Here is a 16,632-nt window from a genome sequence, read left to right on the forward strand (position 1 = left end):
ATTCAGGTATATATATATATATATATGGATATATATATATGTATATTACAATTTTCAATTTACTTTCAAAAAATGGAAAATTGAAGAATAAAAAATTTTTTTCACATTATTTCAATTCTTCAAAATTATGTATAATTATTAGAAAAATCCCGCATATTTTTATTTATTTGCTTATTTTTCATTTTATTTTATTTTTTTATGATTTATCCATCCACAATTATTTTTTTACTTATTACATTATTTACCTCAATCACCTTTATTCATATTCTATTATAATAATGTATAATATAAATATGTATAAATATATATAGACATGTATATCTATATATATATATATACACATATATATACATATATATATATATATATAGATATATATATTGTAACGTTAAGTCTTTTCTGTCCCTCGTCGAGCGCTTATTTGTAACGCTAAATTCTGTTACGTTCGGATGAGGACTTACCGTTGACACTTTGGCGCGATTCTCTACTTATCCGCAATATCAAACTATAACAAAATAAGTACGTTGGGCGCCAGACGCGATAGCGTCGTTTCTCAAAGAATAACATAAATCAATAAAATTAACACAAGACCGTACAAAAGGGATAAATAGAGAACCCGTTGTATGGCTGGCTAGGCACAGGTACGATCGCGTACATCCCGGTAGAGTGGCGGAGTTCAAGGCAGCTAGCAGTAATTCCAGAATTAAAGAAAATAACCAAATAAAGAATAAACTCCAGTTAAATGGGAAATGAATAAGTCAATCGATCATATATTGTCGAGAAGGTTACATGAGTGAGACAGGCAAATAAGGTGGTATCGATAGCGGTAGTTAATAAAATAAATAATCGTTGTTCACAAAAATATCGGTAGAATAGCAGTAAACGGTAGCTTTAACACGAGAGACGGTAGTTAGCAGAGAAAAATAGACGTAGGTCGAGAGAGGCGATATAATGCAAGATTTGACTTAAAACTACACGTCACTGGGCGACGTGATCTTACCCAAGTTGCAAACGACGCTACGAAAACTATTATTCTGTTAATTAGAACGAGAGAGCTTTACTGCGATCGGTAGAAAACAACGTAACGGTAGTTCGATAGATGATACGTCAAATTTACCATAAATTATAACCAAGATGAGAGATTGACATTACTAACCATTTTACCAAGTCGGCAAACGATCGACTAGGTAGCCTTCGGTAGAATTATTCATACGGTAGATTCGATAATTACAATCGTTACATAATTGAGGAATCAAATAGTGAATTCCTAAACATAACTTTTGAGAGAATACCAAAATACAAAGTTATGAGAGTGAGAGAATTTCGGAGAATTTACAAAATAGAGAAATATACTAAAATACACCGCAATACAAAAGAATAGTTTACAGAACTTAATTTAACAAAATACGGGAAAATAAATAACAGGCAAAAATAATATAAAATGGTCAATAGTAACAAAGAAAAATGCGGTAATATCTAAGGGTGATTCTACGCTCGCTTGTACTCCGTAGAACTCGATATACGATACAATAGGCACAAAAATAAATAAAAATATAATAAGCAATAACAGAAATAAAATATAAAGCACACTACTATTACAAAGAGAGTATGGAATAAAATATGAAGCCAATAGGGCTCAAAATAAGATAGAGACTACAGAAGCAAGATAATAGAGATTCACAAATAATCAGAAAAGTCATAAATACAAGAGATAATTATTTGGCAGTTACGAGGTCGCTCAGATACGAAAATAATGAATTACTGAAATCATGCAGTCACACGGAAGTCGTGGACCATGATTCACACAAAATGGCATCACACGATGCAATCAAGAAACAATAAATATAATATTAATGACCGGAATCATGGAGCCACACGGCGGCTTACAGCAACTTTAACCGTGGACCATGGTTCACGCAAAGTCGATAAATATTACGAGAAAGAATAGAAATTGTGAGCAACTTCGTGACAGTACAATTCAAAGGCAAAAGCCTTACCTTAACGGTCGATCTCAGGCACACAAACTGAGTCTAATTTAAATTATACTTCACAAAAGCAAAACTGACAAGGAAAGGAAAAAGGATGCAAAGAGTTTAGAAGGAAAAACGATAGCGGTAGAATAAACGATAGGTCGGTAGCAAAAGAAGGAAAAAGTGTCGGCAGCTTAAATCGGTAGTAATGGTCGGGAGAATAATCGAAAACGAAGCTGTTCCTCAACAGGTCGAGCGTAGAATAGCAGGTCGTAGTTCAGCTCGCCGATCTCGCGGTTGTCGTGAGGTGAATCTTCTTCTTTGATTGGTCGCTTGACCCCCACCGCAAATAGGCCATCCCCCTGTGGCGAATATCGGTTACTGCGTGGTCGTACGTTTTCCAAAAATTACCGCTAGATGTTGTGCAATGTGCTGCTCGCGATTTCGTCGTTGACACCAACTCGTACGGTTTCATAGTCGCTCCAGTTTGCAGTCCAGGCTGCCTATCCTCGGGGACTTCTTCGACAGAGGCACACCCAGGGTGCCTCTCGGTCAAAGTTAGCGGGTGGAGAGTGACGCCTAATTGTTCACCTCCACCGGCTTTTGTACAGGCAGTAGCTAGCTGCCTGTACCTGAGGTCGTGCAGTCAGACGGTTGGCCAAACCGTGGACCACGACCCACACAATCGGTCCTCGTCGATAGGGAGGCGGCTAGTTCCTCTTTGAAGAACGATGCCCCCGACCGCCGGGAGGATTTTTATCTCCCTGTTCACCGGCAGTCGAGGCGATACGGAAGGTTCGGATGGATGCTACCCCAGGTGTATATAAAGGTGCACCAAGGTAGCCAGTGTAGTCTGGTGAGACCGTCAGTAGGCGAAGTCGTCGAGAGCTGCAAACGGTAGATAGTGGTCCCTTGTTGATCGGGATCGTAGTCGTCCAAGTACCTTGTTAGCTTGCGCAGAAGCGCGAAATAAAGAATTTACAGAAAAGAATTAGTTAAAAGTAGATATTGCCTATTTTGTATCGAGTTCGTTTGGAGTACCCTGCTGAGGACGCGTAAATTAAAAATAATAGCGGTTGTGTGCCCTTGTGACGGGCGATTCTGAAACGCCACGTTACAATATATATATATATACATACACATATATATACATATATATATATATACATATAATCATATATATACACATATATGTATATATACATATATATATATATATATATATATATACATGTGTATATGAATATCTATGTAAATTATGATTTTCAATTTACTTTTGAAAGAAGGGAAATTGATGAAAAAAATTTTTTCCACAATATTTCAATTTTTCAAAATTATGTATAATTATCAGAGAAATCCTGAATATTTTTAATCATCCGCTTATTTTTCATTTTATTTTATTTTTGTATAATTTTTTCCATTTACAATCATTTTTTATTTTATTACATAAATTACCTCAATCAACTTCATTTATATTGAATTATATTATGGTATAATATAAATATATATAAATACAGGGTGTCCCTAAATTGCCTCCCACGGACTAGCCAGCGTGATACCTCGTTAAAATCCGACCGAGAATTTTTTTTCCGGAAGCTCGTCCGACGCATAGTTTTTGAATTATAAGCGATAGCGCTAGGCCAATCAGAGTGCACCATTTCATCTAGATTTGCCGCCACGGAAATTGCTGTTTTGTTCGCCTGGGTATTATTCGGTTACAAAGTAAATATCGGCACCTCCCCTCACTCGCTGTTGTACCCCTACTCGAGCGCTGACCTCGGTATTGTTGCCGCGGCACACGCTGCCGGCCGCACATCCACGGACGCACACTCGTGTGTGTGAAACAAGCGAATGCCCAGCTACGCAATACTACGAAACACACATCTACGAGTGAAAATAAAAATAAATCTCGAAATAAATCAGCGGATTTAAGATTTAATGTTATAAAATACTCCGAATCATCGTACCGTGATAACGGAGGTACGTGAATATCACTGTCAACGAATTGACGCGCTCGTCACATCTTCCATAATTACTCACCCAATCAAGCTGGCTCAAAATCTTCAAAATAATGTTGAATTGAATTATTTAATTTAGTTTCACAGAAAAATCGGAAAAAAATTGACGAAATTTTTAGGTATTGACGTGAATTGGGGTAAGTTATCGAAAATTCTTGCGAAAAAAACTAATTCAATCGAATTGAATGAATTAATTCGAACTAACGGAAGAAACAACAAGGAATTAATTGAAATTATTCAGATATTCACTAGAATCAAAGTGTATTACCGATAATTGATGGTAGAAGTACTGCATTAATTGAATTGAAAGAATTCACTCGAATAAAGTTGAATTTAGTTGAATTAATCTAAATTAACAGAATTGTGTTGAATCAAATGAATTATTCTGATTTGTTTCAACCTGCGGAATTAATGTGGCAAACAAATGTTAAGTTATTTCCCCCTCGACTTATACCTTGCCTAAGCTTATTCGTGGATTGTTGACTGTCGATAAAAGATCTTATGAAATCACCGTATCGATACGAACGACAAATCAGCTAAACTTCGGGTGACGATTGATTTCTTATTTAGACGCAGTGATTAAGTATGCGAGAATTCGTCGTTACGTACGTATAGCAGGTATTCCGTATACCCACCAAATTACAGACTCTACGAGCCTGACTATTTTACATTTCATCAGTTAAATTGTTGTGACAATCGTCACATGAAAGAAAGGCTGATTTTCATTCAATAATTTATCAGCCCAATTCAACTGTCCTTTGTTAATTTTTCAAGCTACTTCGTGAACGTGAACTTTCGTATCGTAAGAAAAACTCACACAATCACACAAACTCAGTGATGTGAAATTATTATTTCAACGATTTTGTATAGTATTTATCTGTTTTTCGTCTTTCGTTTTTTCTCACGGTGGTTTTATCAAATCTAAATAATTTTATCGTAATCACGATAGAATATCGTTGGTCCGGCCCTTGATTAGCCGAGGCTCCGGGGTATAAATAATGCCATAAAATAAGGCACCGACTCGTTAGATTGGTCCGCATCAGTCGAGTAGTCCAGTCGGAACCTACATGACTTCATTCGACAAGGAACTAAGACTCGGCAATTTTTTGACTGGTTAACTAGATCTGTAAGTTTGCCCTACAAAATGATTCCAAATATGCCGACAATTTTTTCTAGATATTTCAAAATTCCGTAATTCAGCGTGGTTTTTTTTTTCTTGCTCATTTTAGAGAAAAACGGTTCCCACACGGTTGTCCATCGTATTGCCCTCAAATTAGACTTATACGAAAATCACAAATCATTGTTAGTTTACTTGTGAATTGCCGCTAGGCACAGACATCGAGCATGTTGTTTAATTGCTGTCATAAATTCAGTGAATTTTCAATGCCATGTCCTGAAACTCATCCGACGTGTAGAACAATCTTTTCATGATATTCTAGTTCTGATTCGATGTTTTAATGTAGGTAGCAACGAGAAAATAATAATGGTATTATGAGCGTTTGTTCTTTACAATCTAGTTTGTTATTGCAAATTTGTTGAACGCATTTTTTTTTAATTCCAGCTTATTTTTTATTCCAGAACGTAACGCAGTACGCAAATTATTACGTGTGAGTGCACGTTCAAACCACGCGTTCGACTTTACCCTTATCTTGCGGTCATGCCAATAAAATACTGAAAAATGACAGTTACCAATTTTTTTTACCACTGACACACCATCGCGAAAAAATTTAAAAAATTACGGAAAATCACATCACAGCAAATATTTATACCGTAAAAAAAAGAAACTGATGCCTATCTAAAATCCACCGGAAACCGGCGACCTGAATGTTCAAAAATTTTTAGAAGATGGAATTTCTTAAAGGAAAATCCAAATAAAATTCTCGGTATGTACACATGGCTGGTGGGTCTGTGTTTTTATTCCAAATATTCTGAGTAGCAATATCGGAGTCATCGTGAAAAAACTGAAAATCACGTCTTATGCGCTAACTTCAAGCTAAATGGAGCTAGCAGGGTAAAATTTCGTATGGGTCAGTCACTTACCACACTGAGAGAAATTTTTAGCTCCGATTACCGCTCAGTTTTTAACTATTTTCATTTTTTACCACAATCGAAAAATATTATAGTTCTGGGTAGAAAATGAAAATTACTTTTCTAGCTGTGACCAGAAAGTTTAGTATCCGTTACTATTCTTTTTCATTGCGATCACTGTTACTACATTTTCTTGTAACTGTTGTCAAAATTTAATGCTTTGTGCAACAATAAATTGACTCTAAAGCCTTGTTCAACTAAAAAAGTACAGTAAACCGAAGAAATTCATTTTGCGTTGCGATTACCAAAAAAAGGATCGACAATAGCGCAAAAGGATTACGTGTACCTCGTTCTTCGTAATTCCAACAATATTCAAACAGTTTTTTTTTTAACGATACCTGTTTCACTGATTTCATCTAGTTACTATAACAAATTACATTTTTGTCAGTGCACCACAAATTCGCAGAATTCGTTTCGAGAGAGGGCACTTTCGCATGCTTAATCAACTATGCCGTTCACAATACATTACCCACGCGAAAGTGTGGCCGAATAAAAAGTTTGTTAGTCTTAACAGAATATTTCAGCATTTTTTTTTTTTTTTTTTTTAATTTGCAATCAAATTTTCATAACTCTTCACTCTTCTTAACTTGGTTGGAAGAACGCAAAAGCATTTTTCGAGTCCATTAAATTATGTAGTATTGTATAAAATTCGGTAGGCATTTGTTATACTGTATTTGGAATTCACTGAACATACTGCTGAATTTACCTGACAAGTTTACAAAGGAATTCGATCACAGTCCGTTAAAATAAAAAATCTCTAGTAGCAAAAGTAATCGGTATTTATCTCTATTAATTTCACTGTACAATTTAGAAGAAAATACTGTACGTGGCCCGTCCGTGAAATGTTTTTGACTCGTACGATGATTTCAATACGAACTAAAGGTGCGAGCCGTTTAACTCGTTCTGGCGCGTACGGAAATCTTCGTTCTAGCCCTAAAAACACCTACTTTACGGGCATGCCTCTAAAAGTACTATTGAAGGTAAGATCGTCGGCTACCTGGCTCCACTGGTCGCCGATAAATGACCATAGACTGGAGCTGTAAAAACAATTGCCATCACGAAACATCGGGATTCGTAAGAGTCATTCTCAGGTAAAAGAGAAGCTTGATTCTGTGTCAGAGTCACATAATGATTATTTTTTAGGTGTTGAATTCTCGTCCACCGATGACGTGATGTATAAAAAACGGACTATTGCTTCTCTCCGAAACAGCTACTATTGTGTTATTGTAGTTCGAGAACCGAGAAAAAAATTTAAAAAAAACCCTATTACCGTTTTACAAATTCTATCTTTGAAGCGAATTAAGATATCATCAGACCCTCAGATGTTTATTTTTCATGTGCGTCATGAAATCAAGAGCCCTGGGAAATAATGATCGGCCACGGTGTTTCGATTTTTCACCGAAAAGATCATTTTCGTGTTCGTACCGAGCTGTGCTTTTTCATACATAATTTCGCATGAAAAAAGGGTGCTGCGGCACCCTTTTACTGCGGTAAAAGCGAACAAAAAAAATTAAAAATTTCGAAATATCTGCTGGATGACTTACAATTAATTTTTTATTTTCATTAAAAATATCGTCAAAGTAGTACCCCACGGTCGGAAAGAGAAACATCACGAAATTTTTGGCAGATTATTAATAATTCATTCACTTAACACGTATTTTTCATTGGACAACGCGTTAGGAATTTATATTAGATAACCCACCAAAACCTTCATAACATTTTTTTCAACTGTAGAGTACGTCTTTGATGATAAATTATGAATGGGAAAAGAAACGTAACTCGATGTGACAATCAAACACGATATTCGATGAACAAATCTCATTTTTCTCCCACTCCTAATCACGAAAAAACGCTGTACCTTAATTCTGGCAACGTAAGTTCTATTAAGTTCGATGAATCGATGATATCACAGTTACGAAATGAAAAATATCGGATGGCACTCTCGTTCATCTTCGTTACTGATGATGACCAATCCGTCTTTGCAAAATTATTTTGTGGCTCTGAAAAGTGCCGTTTTGTATTTGGCTCTAAAAAGTGCCGATTTTGATGACTCCTCACCGGTGCAGAAATTGTTCAAAATGTCCCCCGTTTTCTCGGAGGCAAAGCCTACAACGTTGGACCAGCTGGCCAATTGCTGCGCGAACGATTTCCGGCGTCACCGTCGCCGTTGCCTCAACGATTTTTACCTCCAGGGCTTCCAAAGAATTCGGTGGATCCTTATAGACGAATTCCTTGATCAGACCCCAAAGGCAATAATCTAGAGGATTCAGATCGGGTGATCTCGGTGGCCAAGCGATGGGACCCCCACGGCCTATCCACCTATCCGGAAATCGTTCGTTCAGAAATTGACGAGTCCGGGCACTGAAATGTGCCGGAGCACCGTCATGTTGAAACAACATTTCCGCTCGCCGTTCAAGCGGGCGGTCTTCGAGAAGATCTGGAATCCGATCTTCCAAAAACTGTCGATAGGTTTCACCGTCTAGTCTTGCGGGTAAAACGCAGAGACCGATCTGTAACAAGAATTACCCTCTATCAAATTGTTGCATAATAAATCCATAATGCTCGTCGAATCATTGATTAGTTTTGACTAATATTTAATATGAATCATACATATGTCATGATTTTACTGATTTACCGAGGTTGTTTGTCTCAACATCAGTAAAACGGATCTTTACTGAATTTTTTAAAATCAAGCCAACGAGACGATAGAAATTTATAATATCTGTATTCGAGCATTATCGAGTAAGCTTACCAACTCATCGTCGATCATGCCACCCCACACGTTCAGGCTCCGACGAATCTGATTTCTACACTCCCGAATATCATGCGGGTTTTCTTCGGCCCAATTGTGAATATTATGGCAGTTAAATACTCCATCCCGATCAAAATTTGACTCGTCTGTAAATAAAATATTAAAAACGAATAACGGGTCCGCTTCGCTTTGTTCCAAAACCCATGTGCAAAATATCCGTCTCGCGGCACGGTCGGGCCCGTGCAAGGCTTGCACCTTCTGCGTATGGTAAGGACGCAAATCGTTTGATCTTAATATTCGATGTACGGTCGAGTTATCCGTTTGGTACTCCGCTGCCAAACCACGTGTACTTTTATCGGGCGTCCTTGCCACACCCTCCAGAATTCGTTCTTCAAACTGTACCGTCCGTCTTGATCTCGGACGTCCTGCGTTTGATCGGTTGGGGACAAAGGTGCCAGTTTCTAATAAACTCCTTTCCAATCGTCTGAAAGTTTTCGCATCCGGATGTCGTCTTACTGGATATCGAACCGCGTACTCACGAGCTGCTGCCCCCGCGACGTTGTTGCACGCTCCCATCGTCAGTACCATATCATACATTTCACGATTAGAATACTCCATTGTTTAATAAAGAAGTTATTGGCTCTGAAAAGTGCCGGTTTTCAAGAGTTTATTGTTACTTGTATACGCGAGCGAGGCTAATAACAATATGACCCAATTTCGCAGTTGGAAGCGCGTTGTTTATAACAACTGACTTCCGAGTTGCTATGCAGTCGCATGAGATTTTCTACACAAAGGGTGTGAAATAAATACGAGTTCGATAAAATACGAAATACTAGCAGACCCGTTTAGTTTCCTGATTTGCTGGTACATCATTCGCTTGCTAAACTGGTAAGAGAAGACAGACTGAACAAACCTAGATTATTTAGGAATAATTTATTGAGTGTAACTTTGTGAACAGACAAAAATCTAGCAGAAACATGATTTACCAAGAACTCAAATGATCAATATTTACTGATTATTTAGATCATCAATTGATGATTTCAAGAAATATGTCATTTAATACCGCTGAAATAAGTTCAAAGTATTTCGTATTTTATCGAACTCGTATTTATTTCACACCCTTTGTGTAGAAAATCTCATGCGACTGCATAGCAACTCGGAAGTCAGTTGTTATAAACAACGCGCTTCCAACTGCGAAATTGGGTCATATTGTTATTAGCCTCGCTCGCGTATACAAGTAACAATAAACTCTTGAAAACCGGCACTTTTCAGAGCCAATAACTTCTTTATTAAACAATGGAGTATTCTAATCGTGAAATGTATGATATGGTACTGACGATGGGAGCGTGCAACAACGTCGCGGGGGCAGCAGCTCGTGAGTACGCGGTTCGATATCCAGTAAGACGACATCCGGATGCGAAAACTTTCAGACGATTGGAAAGGAGTTTATTAGAAACTGGCACCTTTGTCCCCAACCGATCAAACGCAGGACGTCCGAGATCAAGACGGACGGTACAGTTTGAAGAACGAATTCTGGAGGGTGTGGCAAGGACGCCCGATAAAAGTACACGTGGTTTGGCAGCGGAGTACCAAACGGATAACTCGACCGTACATCGAATATTAAGATCAAACGATTTGCGTCCTTACCATACGCAGAAGGTGCAAGCCTTGCACGGGCCCGACCGTGCCGCGAGACGGATATTTTGCACATGGGTTTTGGAACAAAGCGAAGCGGACCCGTTATTCGTTTTTAATATTTTATTTACAGACGAGTCAAATTTTGATCGGGATGGAGTATTTAACTGCCATAATATTCACAATTGGGCCGAAGAAAACCCGCATGATATTCGGGAGTGTAGAAATCAGATTCGTCGGAGCCTGAACGTGTGGGGTGGCATGATCGACGATGAGTTGGTAAGCTTACTCGATAATGCTCGAATACAGATATTATAAATTTCTATCGTCTCGTTGGCTTGATTTTAAAAAATTCAGTAAAGATCCGTTTTACTGATGTTGAGACAAACAACCTCGGTAAATCAGTAAAATCATGACATATGTATGATTCATATTAAATATTAGTCAAAACTAATCAATGATTCGACGAGCATTATGGATTTATTATGCAACAATTTGATAGAGGGTAATTCTTGTTACAGATCGGTCTCTGCGTTTTACCCGCAAGACTAGACGGTGAAACCTATCGACAGTTTTTGGAAGATCGGATTCCAGATCTTCTCGAAGACCGCCCGCTTGAACGGCGAGCGGAAATGTTGTTTCAACATGACGGTGCTCCGGCACATTTCAGTGCCCGGACTCGTCAATTTCTGAACGAACGATTTCCGGATAGGTGGATAGGCCGTGGGGGTCCCATCGCTTGGCCACCGAGATCACCCGATCTGAATCCTCTAGATTATTGCCTTTGGGGTCTGATCAAGGAATTCGTCTATAAGGATCCACCGAATTCTTTGGAAGCCCTGGAGGTAAAAATCGTTGAGGCAACGGCGACGGTGACGCCGGAAATCGTTCGCGCAGCAATTGGCCAGCTGGTCCAACGTTGTAGGCTTTGCCTCCGAGAAAACGGGGGACATTTTGAACAATTTCTGCACCGGTGAGGAGTCATCAAAATCGGCACTTTTTAGAGCCAAATACAAAACGGCACTTTTCAGAGCCACAAAATAATTTTGCAAAGACGGATTGGTCATCATCAGTAACGAAGATGAACGAGAGTGCCATCCGATATTTTTCATTTCGTAACTGTGATATCATCGATTCATCGAACTTAATAGAACTTACGTTGCCAGAATTAAGGTACAGCGTTTTTTCGTGATTAGGAGTGGGAGAAAAATGAGATTTGTTCATCGAATATCGTGTTTGATTGTCACATCGAGTTACGTTTCTTTTCCCATTCATAATTTATCATCAAAGACGTACTCTACAGTTGAAAAAAATGTTATGAAGGTTTTGGTGGGTTATCTAATATAAATTCCTAACGCGTTGTCCAATGAAAAATACGTGTTAAGTGAATGAATTATTAATAATCTGCCAAAAATTTCGTGATGTTTCTCTTTCCGACCGTGGGGTACTACTTTGACGATATTTTTAATGAAAATAAAAAATTAATTGTAAGTCATCCAGCAGATATTTCGAAATTTTTAATTTTTTTTGTTCGCTTTTACCGCAGTAAAAGGGTGCCGCAGCACCCTTTTTTCATGCGAAATTATGTATGAAAAAGCACAGCTCGGTACGAACACGAAAATGATCTTTTCGGTGAAAAATCGAAACACCGTGGCCGATCATTATTTCCCAGGGCTCTTGATTTCATGACGCACATGAAAAATAAACATCTGAGGGTCTGATGATATCTTAATTCGCTTCAAAGATAGAATTTGTAAAACGGTAATAGGGTTTTTTTTAAATTTTTTTCTCGGTTCTCGAACTACAATAACACAATAGTAGCTGTTTCGGAGAGAAGCAATAGTCCGTTTTTTATACATCACGTCATCGGTGGACGAGAATTCAACACCTAAAAAATAATCATTATGTGACTCTGACACAGAATCAAGCTTCTCTTTTACCTGAGAATGACTCTTACGAATCCCGATGTTTCGTGATGGCAATTGTTTTTACAGCTCCAGTCTATGGTCATTTATCGGCGACCAGTGGAGCCAGGTAGCCGACGATCTTACCTTCAATAGTACTTTTAGAGGCATGCCCGTAAAGTAGGTGTTTTTAGGGCTAGAACGAAGATTTCCGTACGCGCCAGAACGAGTTAAACGGCTCGCACCTTTAGTTCGTATTGAAATCATCGTACGAGTCAAAAACATTTCACGGACGGGCCACGTACAGTATTTTCTTCTAAATTGTACAGTGAAATTAATAGAGATAAATACCGATTACTTTTGCTACTAGAGATTTTTTATTTTAACGGACTGTGATCGAATTCCTTTGTAAACTTGTCAGGTAAATTCAGCAGTATGTTCAGTGAATTCCAAATACAGTATAACAAATGCCTACCGAATTTTATACAATACTACATAATTTAATGGACTCGAAAAATGCTTTTGCGTTCTTCCAACCAAGTTAAGAAGAGTGAAGAGTTATGAAAATTTGATTGCAAATTAAAAAAAAAAAAAAAAAAAATGCTGAAATATTCTGTTAAGACTAACAAACTTTTTATTCGGCCACACTTTCGCGTGGGTAATGTATTGTGAACGGCATAGTTGATTAAGCATGCGAAAGTGCCCTCTCTCGAAACGAATTCTGCGAATTTGTGGTGCACTGACAAAAATGTAATTTGTTATAGTAACTAGATGAAATCAGTGAAACAGGTATCGTTAAAAAAAAAACTGTTTGAATATTGTTGGAATTACGAAGAACGAGGTACACGTAATCCTTTTGCGCTATTGTCGATCCTTTTTTTGGTAATCGCAACGCAAAATGAATTTCTTCGGTTTACTGTACTTTTTTAGTTGAACAAGGCTTTAGAGTCAATTTATTGTTGCACAAAGCATTAAATTTTGACAACAGTTACAAGAAAATGTAGTAACAGTGATCGCAATGAAAAAGAATAGTAACGGATACTAAACTTTCTGGTCACAGCTAGAAAAGTAATTTTCATTTTCTACCCAGAACTATAATATTTTTCGATTGTGGTAAAAAATGAAAATAGTTAAAAACTGAGCGGTAATCGGAGCTAAAAATTTCTCTCAGTGTGGTAAGTGACTGACCCATACGAAATTTTACCCTGCTAGCTCCATTTAGCTTGAAGTTAGCGCATAAGACGTGATTTTCAGTTTTTTCACGATGACTCCGATATTGCTACTCAGAATATTTGGAATAAAAACACAGACCCACCAGCCATGTGTACATACCGAGAATTTTATTTGGATTTTCCTTTAAGAAATTCCATCTTCTAAAAATTTTTGAACATTCAGGTCGCCGGTTTCCGGTGGATTTTAGATAGGCATCAGTTTCTTTTTTTTACGGTATAAATATTTGCTGTGATGTGATTTTCCGTAATTTTTTAAATTTTTTCGCGATGGTGTGTCAGTGGTAAAAAAAATTGGTAACTGTCATTTTTCAGTATTTTATTGGCATGACCGCAAGATAAGGGTAAAGTCGAACGCGTGGTTTGAACGTGCACTCACACGTAATAATTTGCGTACTGCGTTACGTTCTGGAATAAAAAATAAGCTGGAATTAAAAAAAAATGCGTTCAACAAATTTGCAATAACAAACTAGATTGTAAAGAACAAACGCTCATAATACCATTATTATTTTCTCGTTGCTACCTACATTAAAACATCGAATCAGAACTAGAATATCATGAAAAGATTGTTCTACACGTCGGATGAGTTTCAGGACATGGCATTGAAAATTCACTGAATTTATGACAGCAATTAAACAACATGCTCGATGTCTGTGCCTAGCGGCAATTCACAAGTAAACTAACAATGATTTGTGATTTTCGTATAAGTCTAATTTGAGGGCAATACGATGGACAACCGTGTGGGAACCGTTTTTCTCTAAAATGAGCAAGAAAAAAAAAACCACGCTGAATTACGGAATTTTGAAATATCTAGAAAAAATTGTCGGCATATTTGGAATCATTTTGTAGGGCAAACTTACAGATCTAGTTAACCAGTCAAAAAATTGCCGAGTCTTAGTTCCTTGTCGAATGAAGTCATGTAGGTTCCGACTGGACTACTCGACTGATGCGGACCAATCTAACGAGTCGGTGCCTTATTTTATGGCATTATTTATACCCCGGAGCCTCGGCTAATCAAGGGCCGGACCAACGATATTCTATCGTGATTACGATAAAATTATTTAGATTTGATAAAACCACCGTGAGAAAAAACGAAAGACGAAAAACAGATAAATACTATACAAAATCGTTGAAATAATAATTTCACATCACTGAGTTTGTGTGAGTTTTTCTTACGATACGAAAGTTCACGTTCACGAAGTAGCTTGAAAAATTAACAAAGGACAGTTGAATTGGGCTGATAAATTATTGAATGAAAATCAGCCTTTCTTTCATGTGACGATTGTCACAACAATTTAACTGATGAAATGTAAAATAGTCAGGCTCGTAGAGTCTGTAATTTGGTGGGTATACGGAATACCTGCTATACGTACGTAACGACGAATTCTCGCATACTTAATCACTGCGTCTAAATAAGAAATCAATCGTCACCCGAAGTTTAGCTGATTTGTCGTTCGTATCGATACGGTGATTTCATAAGATCTTTTATCGACAGTCAACAATCCACGAATAAGCTTAGGCAAGGTATAAGTCGAGGGGGAAATAACTTAACATTTGTTTGCCACATTAATTCCGCAGGTTGAAACAAATCAGAATAATTCATTTGATTCAACACAATTCTGTTAATTTAGATTAATTCAACTAAATTCAACTTTATTCGAGTGAATTCTTTCAATTCAATTAATGCAGTACTTCTACCATCAATTATCGGTAATACACTTTGATTCTAGTGAATATCTGAATAATTTCAATTAATTCCTTGTTGTTTCTTCCGTTAGTTCGAATTAATTCATTCAATTCGATTGAATTAGTTTTTTTCGCAAGAATTTTCGATAACTTACCCCAATTCACGTCAATACCTAAAAATTTCGTCAATTTTTTTCCGATTTTTCTGTGAAACTAAATTAAATAATTCAATTCAACATTATTTTGAAGATTTTGAGCCAGCTTGATTGGGTGAGTAATTATGGAAGATGTGACGAGCGCGTCAATTCGTTGACAGTGATATTCACGTACCTCCGTTATCACGGTACGATGATTCGGAGTATTTTATAACATTAAATCTTAAATCCGCTGATTTATTTCGAGATTTATTTTTATTTTCACTCGTAGATGTGTGTTTCGTAGTATTGCGTAGCTGGGCATTCGCTTGTTTCACACACACGAGTGTGCGTCCGTGGATGTGCGGCCGGCAGCGTGTGCCGCGGCAACAATACCGAGGTCAGCGCTCGAGTAGGGGTACAACAGCGAGTGAGGGGAGGTGCCGATATTTACTTTGTAACCGAATAATAATAATTCACCCAGGCGAACAAAACAGCAATTTCCGTGGCGGCAAATCTAGATGAAATGGTGCACTCTGATTGGCCTAGCGCTATCGCTTATAATTCAAAAACTATGCGTCGGACGAGCTTCCGGAAAAAAAATTCTCGGTCGGATTTTAACGAGGTATCACGCTGGCTAGTCCGTGGGAGGCAATTTAGGGACACCCTGTATTTATATATATTTATATTATACCATAATATAATTCAATATAAATGAAGTTGATTGAGGTAATTTATGTAATAAAATAAAAAATGATTGTAAATGGAAAAAATTATACAAAAATAAAATAAAATGAAAAATAAGCGGATGATTAAAAATATTCAGGATTTCTCTGATAATTATACATAATTTTGAAAAATTGAAATATTGTGGAAAAAATTTTTTTCATCAATTTCCCTTCTTTCAAAAGTAAATTGAAAATCATAATTTACATAGATATTCATATACACATGTATATATATATATATATATATATATATATATATGTATATATATATATATGTGTATATATATATATATATATATATATATATATATATATATATATATATATATATATATATATGTGTGTGTATATCTACATATATACATATATATATATACATATATATGTATATGAATATTTATACATATTTATATTATACATTATTATAATAGAATATGAATAAAGGTAATTGAGGTAAATAATGTAATAAATTAAAGAATAATTGTGGA

The sequence above is a fragment of the Neodiprion pinetum genome, unplaced genomic scaffold (genome assembly GCF_021155775.2).
Source record: "Neodiprion pinetum isolate iyNeoPine1 unplaced genomic scaffold, iyNeoPine1.2 ptg000121l, whole genome shotgun sequence".
NCBI lineage: Eukaryota > Metazoa > Arthropoda > Insecta > Hymenoptera > Diprionidae > Neodiprion > Neodiprion pinetum.